Below are 9,516 nucleotides of genomic sequence, written 5' to 3' on the forward strand. Positions count from 1 at the left end.
GCTGATGTACACTATACGGTTAAAATGGTTTTGTTCTTGTAAGTAGGCGTGATCTACTCATTGAAAGATAGTTTTGCTTCTGTAAATTTGAATCTAATAAACATATAGTTTTGTTTCTAAGCGATATGGTCGGAGCGTTACCAACTGGTTTTCGTATATATACGTAATCTTTCTTAAATTAATACAAAGAAAAATTGTATAAAGAATATATCATAAAAATCTCTAAAATTTTAAAAAATAAGAAAAACTTCTAATTTAATGGCCATCACATTTCAAATCTTCCAAATATGCTAATTAGGAAACATTCCTGGATGTTATGAACTTAATTCTCAAATAAAGAATTGTAGAAAAGAGTTAACTAGTTTTAATTTCAGTTTCTTATATTAAAGTTCATTATTATTCAAATAAATATACACAAATTTAGATAAATGTTTTGCCACCACCATCTCGTGTCAACGAAATATTGTATGAATATATTTAATAATTTCTTGAAATACGAGTGTCACGTATAACGAAAACTTTAATAAGTTTATACTCCCGTTATTATTAATATATTTAATAATTTCTTGAAATACGAGTGTCATGTAGCTTAACGAAAACTTTAATAAGTTTTATACTCCGTTATTATTAATATATTTAATAATTTCTTGAAATACGAGTGTCACGTAGCTTAACGAAAACTTTAATAAGTTTTATACTCCCGTTATTATTAATATATTTAATAATTTCTTGAAATACGAGTGTCACGTAGCTTAACGAAAACTTTAATAAGTTTTATACTCCCGTTATTATTAATATATTTAATAATTTCTTGAAATACGAGTGTCACGTAGCTTAACGAAAACTTTAATAAGTTTTATACTCCCGTTATTATTAATATATTTAATAATTTCTTGAAATACGAGTGTCATGTAGCTTAACGAAAACTTTAATAAGTTTTATACTCCCGTTATTATTAATATATTTAATAATTTCTTGAAATACGAGTGTCACGTAGCTTAACGAAAACTTTAATAAGTTTTATACTCCCGTTATTATTAATATATTTAATAATTTCTTGAAATACGAGTGTCATGTAGCTTAACGAAAACTTTAATAAGTTTTATACTCCCGTTATTATTAATATATTTAATAATTTCTTGAAATACGAGTGTCACGTAGCTTAACGAAAACTTTAATAAGTTTTATACTCCCGTTATTATTAATATATTTAATAATTTCTTGAAATACGAGTGTCATGTAGCTTAACGAAAACTTTAATAAGTTTTATACTCCCGTTATTATTAAACTCTGGTGGCTCATTGATGCGATTAAAGATTTATTACACTAAACAATATGGTTTAATCCGTGCAGTGGACATAGTACAGATTCATTACATAGCCAAAATTAGGTGGACATCCCTTCTCATTAGTGGGTTCGGCTATTTCAGCCACATCCATTGCTAACAGGCGCATAAAATAAAGCATACAACCATACCATCTCTGTAGACAAACAATGGCATTAGAATGGGTCGTACTGAAGAGCTCAGTGACTTTCAACGTGGCACTGTCATCGGATGGCACATTTCCAACAAGTCAGTTCGTCAAATTTCTGCTCTGGTCAACTGTAAGTGCTGTTATTGTGAAGTGAAAATGTCTAGAAGCAGCAACAGCTCAGCCACGAAGCGGTAGGCCATATAATCTTACAGAAGGGGACCTCCGAGTGCTTAAGCGCGTAAAAATCGTCTGTCCACCGTTGCAACACTCACGAAGGAGTTCCAAACTGCCTCTGGAAACAACGTCAGCACAAGAACTGTTGGTCGGGAGCTTCATGAAATGGATTTCTATGGCCAAGCAGCAGCACATAAGCCTAAGATCATGCACAATGCCAAGTGTGAAATGGAGCGGTGTAAAGCCCACAATCATGGACTCTGGAGCAATAGAAACGTGTTCTCTGGAGTGATGAGTTACACTTCACTTTCTGGCAGTTTGGTGGACGCCAGGAGAACGCTACCTGCCCGAATGCAGGTAACTGTAAAGTTGCGTGGAGGAGGAATAATGGTAGGGGGCTATTTTTCATGGTTTAGGCTTAGCTTTTTAGTTCCAGTGAAGGAAAATCTTAATGCTACAGCATACAATGACATTCTAGAGAATCATGTGCTTCCAACTTTGTGGGAACAGTTTGGGGAAGGCCCTTTTTTGTTTCAGCATAACAATTCTTATTTGTAGAAAGCGAGGCCTATAAAGACATGGTTTGCCAAGGTTGGTGTGGAAGAACTTGACTGGCCTGCACAGAGCCCTGACCTCAACCCCATCGAACACTTTTGGGATGAATTGGAACGCCGTCTGCGAGCCAGGCCTTCTCGCCCGACATCAGTGTCCGACCTCACTAATGCTCTTGTGGCTGAATAGGAGCGAACCCCTCAATCATGTTCCAAAATTTAGAGAAAACCTTCCCAGAAGAGTGCAGGTTCTTATAGTAGTAAAGGTGGGACCAATTTCATATATAATTCCCATGGTTTCGGCATGAGACATTCAACAAGCACATATGGGTGTGATGGTCGGGTGTCTACATACTTGTGGTCATGTAGTATAGCTTACTGTGCAGTTGTATGCTCAATCAAAGTGATATAACTGTTCGACTGGTATTTATCGTGCCCCATCTGCCAATTGGATTCGAGGATTTATGATCACAAAAATGTTCTCCGAACTTTGGGCCACAGACCGTTTAGAAGAGTAAGGATTGAATTCAGTTATCCTGCTACGAGACAAACACTTTGTTTGTTTGCTGTTAAATTCAGTTATCCTGCCACGAGACAAACACTTGGTTTGTTTGTTGTTAAATTCAGTTATCCTGCCACTAGAGAAACACTTTGTTTGTTTGTTGTTAAATTCAGTTATCCTGCCACTAGACAAACACTTTGTTTGTTTGTTGTTACCTACACAAAGGACTATCTGTACTGTACCCACTACACGTGTTGAAATCCACTGTTTCATTTCATTTATTATCTACTTCACATCAGCTACTTGATTAGGCCAGATACAAACCCAGAAAAAGCAAAAAATAATCATGTTGTTATTTCACTAGAAGCAGGGTTCGAGCCGTGATATGGTACCTTACATCTGCAAACACTCAATGCCAATGGTCTTGTAAATATAGCAGTTAATCTTATTTGTTTAAGAGGTCATAACTATCAGGTATAATTTCTATCAATTTGATACGATTAATCTATGGCTAGGGCGAGGATTAATAACACAATATTATTTATTCATATTTAAACCGTTTACTTATTATTATTTCTTGTTACTGAGTAACCTTCAGTATTTGTTTTTTAATTTCGCGCAAAGCTACACGAGGGCTATCTGCGCTAGTCGTTCATAATTAAGCAGTGTAAGACTAGAGGGAAGGCAGCTAGTCATCACCATACACCGCCAACTCTTGGGCTACTCTTTTACCAACGAATAGTGAGATTGACTCTAACATTATAACGCCCCAACGGCTGAGAGGACGAGCATGTTTGATGTGACGGGGATTTGAACCCGTGACCCTCGTATTACGAGTCAAGTGCCTTAACCACCTGAAAGAGAAAGGAAAATATTTTGTTATGATAATTTGTGACACAGAACATCTAAAACTGTTAACTACAAGTTCTAAAGTAAGCTGGTCTCAACAAAGAAGACTGTTGATTTATATGTAATTTATATTGAAGTTATCATGGATATTTTATTTTATAATATTTTCAAAAGGAGACCCAAAGCTTGAGCTCTTTCGAATAGTTGAGTATTCTTCTTCAAGACAATAAAGGGTTATGTTTAATTGTGTGTGATGAAATACGTCGATGTCACGTAAACCGGATGTTCAATATGAGTTAGATTTGAGAACTAGCCAATCGTAACCTAGAGTTGTGTCAGGGTTACTTTTGTGCCATAATATTCGTTAACTACTTGCTATAAATATAAAATCAAAATAAACAACAGAAATAAAATTAAGTAACGGCAAAAGGCGTTGAGAAACAGAGAAAATAATAATATGCAGGAAATCAAACCAATGTTAAGATATTTAACAAAAAATAATACTAATAATGAAAAGTTAGTTCTTTAATTTCCCTGTTTCTATTAAATGTAAAATTTGTCTCTATACCTTTAACTTTACTGTCTTCAAGACAGTGTCGAGGCATGTTAAAGTGTTATGCGACCGGAAGTTCGTTGTTTGTGTTTATTGTTGATTTATGATTGTTAAAACGTTCCCGTATAGTTGTTTTGGTTTGACCTACGAATTGAAAATTGCATTTTCGACATTGAATTAAGTAGATAACATTTTTGTAGAGTAGTTTATGGAATTAGTGGTTTTGAACTACTTTTGGTTGTCGTTATCGGAACATTTATCAGCTTTCAGCATGAACTTACAGGTTTGACATCGATTGGAATGCAAGGTTGACTTCCACCTGGTGTCTGTTTATATTTTACTTTAGCGTGAATTAAGTGTAAATGCAAAGTTTTATTATTTCTGAAAGCCTGTGTGTTTACTTATAGCAAAGCTACATCAGACTATCTGCTGAGCCCACCGAGGAGAATCGAACCCCTGATTTTAGCGTTGTAAATCCCTAGACTTATCGCTGTACTGGCGGGGAACCATATCTGAAAGAAACGATAGGAAGCTCCGTAAAAATGGATTTTAATCGATCATAACGTTTAATGTTTGTTTGTTTTTGAATTTCACACAAAGCTACTCGAGGGCTATGGCCAAGCGTGTGAAGGCGTGCGACTCCTAATCTGAGGGTCGCGGGTTCGCAATCCCGGTCGCGCTGAACATGCTTGCCCTCCCAGGCCCATTACGTTTAAGGGGGTTAAAATTATTTATTTAGTATCGGAGGTAGATTTTTTTTAGTTTTGGGCAAATTATCTTTAAAATGGAATTTTATATGGAAGTACGCATGATGTTAAATATTTTAACTTATTACCAACGCTGAACGGTAAATCTGGAGGCTTATAATACTATAAACGGTGTCAGTACTTAAGGTGGACATAACAGAGGTATTCTATTGTATTGTATACAGTACTTATGGTGGACATGGCAGGGTATTCTATTGTATTGTATACAGTACTTAAGGTGGACATAGCAGAGGTATTCTATTGTATTGTATACATTACTTATGGTGGACATAGCAGAGGTATTCTATTGTATTGTATACAGTACTTATGGTGGATATAGCAGAGGTATTCTATTGTATTGTATACAGTACTTATGGTGGACATAGCAGGGGTATTCTATTGTATTGTATACAGTACTTATGGTGGACATAGCAGAGGTATTCTATTGTATTGTATACAGTACTTATGGTGGACATAGCAGAGGTATTCTATTGTATTGTATACAGTACTTATGGTGGACATAGCAGAGGTATTCTATTGTATTGTATACAGTACTTATGGTGGACATAGCAGAGGTATTCTATTGTATTGTATACAGTACTTATGGTGGACATAGCAGAGGTATTCTATTGTATTGTATACAGTACTTATGGTGGACATAGCAGAGGTATTCTATTGTATTGTATACAGTACTTATGGTGGACATAGCAGGGGTATTCTATTGTATTGTATATCTGTTTGTTAACCTGAAGAGTTTGTTAACTCTGCTTTATTAGTAGAAGTGTTAATGCCCACACCAGACGTTCTGAAACATATTCTTATTTCAAGTGGGTTTCTCGTCATTAATAATTCTATTGTAGCTTTATGTTTAAAAAACGAACGATTTTATTAATAACAGGGTGATAGGACATAATCTAATAAACATTCAGATGTTGGTGCTAGTAAAGCTATTACATGATTTTAAAACAGAAAACTAAATAAGTTTGCAATAATTTTGCTATTTATGTTATTATAGTAGTCACAGTATACTCGGCAGTTTAATAAATAATGCTCGTATGTTAGGGTGTCCACCTGTCACCGATAAAGTGGTAACAATGAAATGTTAAGACAATAAACATTTTTGACGAGATGAGTGTATACAATAGATAAAGTAGTACATATTTCATAATTCAACATTTCCAATTTAACAGGTATCTAAACATTATTTAAGTTGTACTTTTATCTTCCATTCTAGTGCTATTATATAGGATAGAGTGAATGTACACATATCACATGTATATACATACGATGATATTTATAATCCAGGGTGTGACAAGCTGATGTAGTGTAATCACGTGCGTGGATTTAAAAGAACGTATGCTATATGAGTATATATGTTATTTGTAAACCTAAAACATAAGAACGTTCACCATAGTATTCTGACTCTCGCGTACATCATCCAAATACAGTTTCTAATAAATTTATATTTTTGTGTCCTAGCATCTGTCATGTAAAATCAGTTTATCAAAGCCATAGATTATCTAAGTACTTTATCAGTAATGCATATAGCAAACCTGGTGGTAATTATTTAATTTTTAGAACGTTCTTGAAGTAATGTTAGAGAACTTTGGAGCTGTTCATAAGTTAAAGAGCATCTTGTAGAGAATGTACATGTAATTAAGTTGTGTGGTTCCTGTAAAATTCAGTTTTAGTCTAATGAACTGTGAGATGTGCTTGATCTGTCAAAACTATCTGATGTAGAAGATATGTGCGCCAGTAGTAATTGTCCATACGTTACTATCTGATGTAGAAGATATGTGCGCCAGTAGTAATTGTCCATACGTTGTGTGTTGTGACATTTTACCTAAATCATTGGTTTTATTCTGTAAGACTAGTTCTCAGTAATACACAAATGGGCATCTGGTGCAGTTAGTCATCACCAATATTTCTAAAGCTAGGCCACTTGAGGACAACTGATAGGCCAACCAAGCCCAAACTTTCATATTACTATCACCTACCTTAGCTGGTATCTGAACATACCATTCCAGAATGCTGAGGGTGTTTCTTTTAGAGCCAAACATGGGCTGTATGTGTTTCATGAAAAGTACTTTTCACATCAGAACTGATAGCAAGACTCTCACCACTGATGCTGGAGATGATGGGTGACACAACCCATCCAAATTACTCACATTCACAGAGCATCATATCTGTTTGATTTCTTAGTTTTCTGCACTTTAAGTAGCCTGAGTTCCCACATTATTGTTTTTCAAGGAATCTCTTTGTCACACTTTAACACAGCTAATGTTTTTAACATGTTTCTCCTTCAGAGCATGCTGGATTGGTTGTGTTTCATGTTTATAGAATTTTCATGAACACATGAAAGATATGAACAGTAATACTGTACCTGAATTATCTGGCAATTTTTGTTTTTTTGATATTTTTGATACTCAAATATTCATGTATTATTTATTTTAGTTTATATCTTGTATTGTAAAGTTTGTCTTTTATCTGATCAAATCAGTTCATGCCTAGCAACTGTTTGTTGTTTAGAGTTAAGCACAGTGCAAAACAATGGACTATCTGTGCTGTGGCCATCATAAGTATTGAAACCTAGTTTCTAGCATCACAAGTCCACAGACAGACCACTGTACCATTGGTGGATGCTCAGTAATGTAAGTATGATATGTACATGTTTAAATAATTGACATTATGAATCATGTTATCAGTAAGACAGAACAGTTGGCATGACTGAGAATAAATAAACAAATAAACATCATGTTTTTACAATTTTTTACTGTTCTTAGTTGTAAATGTTATTGCCAATAACTACTAGTAAGAGTTTCAGCAAGATAACTATCAAAATGAGAAACTGACTGTAGTTGGTATTAACTCGTGACAAATTAAAAGGGTCAACTGATCCAAAGTAGTTATAGAAATATAGTAAATTGTGTACATTGTTTACATTGTTATCAACCATATCACAGAGTATTTATAGTCAATTAATTATGAAGTGTGTGAAGGTAGGGAACCTGATTATTAACCACATCACAGGATATTTATAGTGAACTAATTATGAAACGTGTGAAAGGTAGGGAACCTGGTTATCAACCATATCACAGGATATTTATAGCAAACTAATTATGAAGTGTGTGAAAAATAGGGAATCTGGTTATCAATCATATCACAGGATATTTATTGTGCACTAATTATGAAATGTGTGAAAGGTAGGGAATCTGGTTATCAGTAATATCACAGGATATTTATAGTGAACTAATTATGAAATGCGTGAAAGGTAAGGAACCTGGTTATCAGTAATATCACAGGATATTTATTGTGCACTAATTATCAAATGTGTGAAAGGTAGGTAACCTGGTTATCAACCATATCACAGGATATTTATTGTGCACTAATTATGAAATGTGTGAAAGGTAGGGAATCTGGTTATCAGTAATATCACAGGATATTTATAGTGAACTAATTATGAAATGCGTGAAAGGTAAGGAACCTGGTTATCAGTAATATCACAGGATATTTATTGTGCACTAATTATCAAATGTGTGAAAGGTAGGTAACCTGGTTATCAACCATATCACAGGATATTTATTGTGCACTAATTATGAAATGTGTGAAAGGTAGGGAATCTGGTTATCAGTAATATCACAGGATATTTATAGTGAACTAATTATGAAATGCGTGAAAGGTAAGGAACCTGGTTATCAGTAATATCACAGGATATTTATTGTGCACTAATTATCAAATGTGTGAAAGGTAGGTAACCTGGTTATCAACCATATCACAGGATATTTATTGTGCACTAATTATGAAATGTGTGAAAGGTAGGGAATCTGGTTATCAGTAATATCACAGGATATTTATAGTGAACTAATTATGAAATGCGTGAAAGGTAAGGAACCTGGTTATCAGTAATATCACAGGATATTTATTGTGCACTAATTATCAAATGTGTGAAAGGTAGGTAACCTGGTTATCAACCATATCACAGGATATTTATAGTGAACTAATTATGAAGTGTGTGAAAATAGGGAACCTGGTTATAAGTAATATCACAGGATATTTATAGTGAACTAATTACAAAGTGTGTGAAAGGTAGGGAATCTGGTTATCAAATTAGTGATAACCTGTGAAAAATAGGAAATCTGGTTATCAACCATATCACAAGATATTTATTGTGCACTAATAATGAAATGCGTGAAAGGTAGGTATCCTGGTTATGAACCATATTAGAGGATATATTTTTGTGTATTAATTATGAAATGTGTGAAAGGTAGGGAATCTGGTTATCAACCACATCACAGGATATTTACAGTGAACTAATTATGAAGTGTGTGAAAAATAGGGAATCTGGTTATCAACCATATCACAGGATATTTACAGTGAACTAGTTATGAAGTGTATGAAAAATAGGGAATTTGTTTATTAACCATGTGACAGGATATTTACAGTGAACTGATTATGAAGTGTGTGAAAAATAGGGAATCTGGTTATCAACCATATCACAGGATATTTACAGTAAACTAATTATGAAGTGTGTGAAAAATAGGGAATCTGGTTATCAACCATATCACAGGATATTTACAGTGAACTAATTATGAAGTGTGTGAAAAACAGGGAATCTGGTTATCAACCATATCACAGGATATGTATTGTGCACTAGTTATGAAATATG

The sequence above is a fragment of the Tachypleus tridentatus genome, chromosome 1, assembly GCF_004210375.1.
Source record: "Tachypleus tridentatus isolate NWPU-2018 chromosome 1, ASM421037v1, whole genome shotgun sequence".
Classification (NCBI taxonomy): Eukaryota; Metazoa; Arthropoda; class Merostomata; order Xiphosura; family Limulidae; genus Tachypleus; species Tachypleus tridentatus.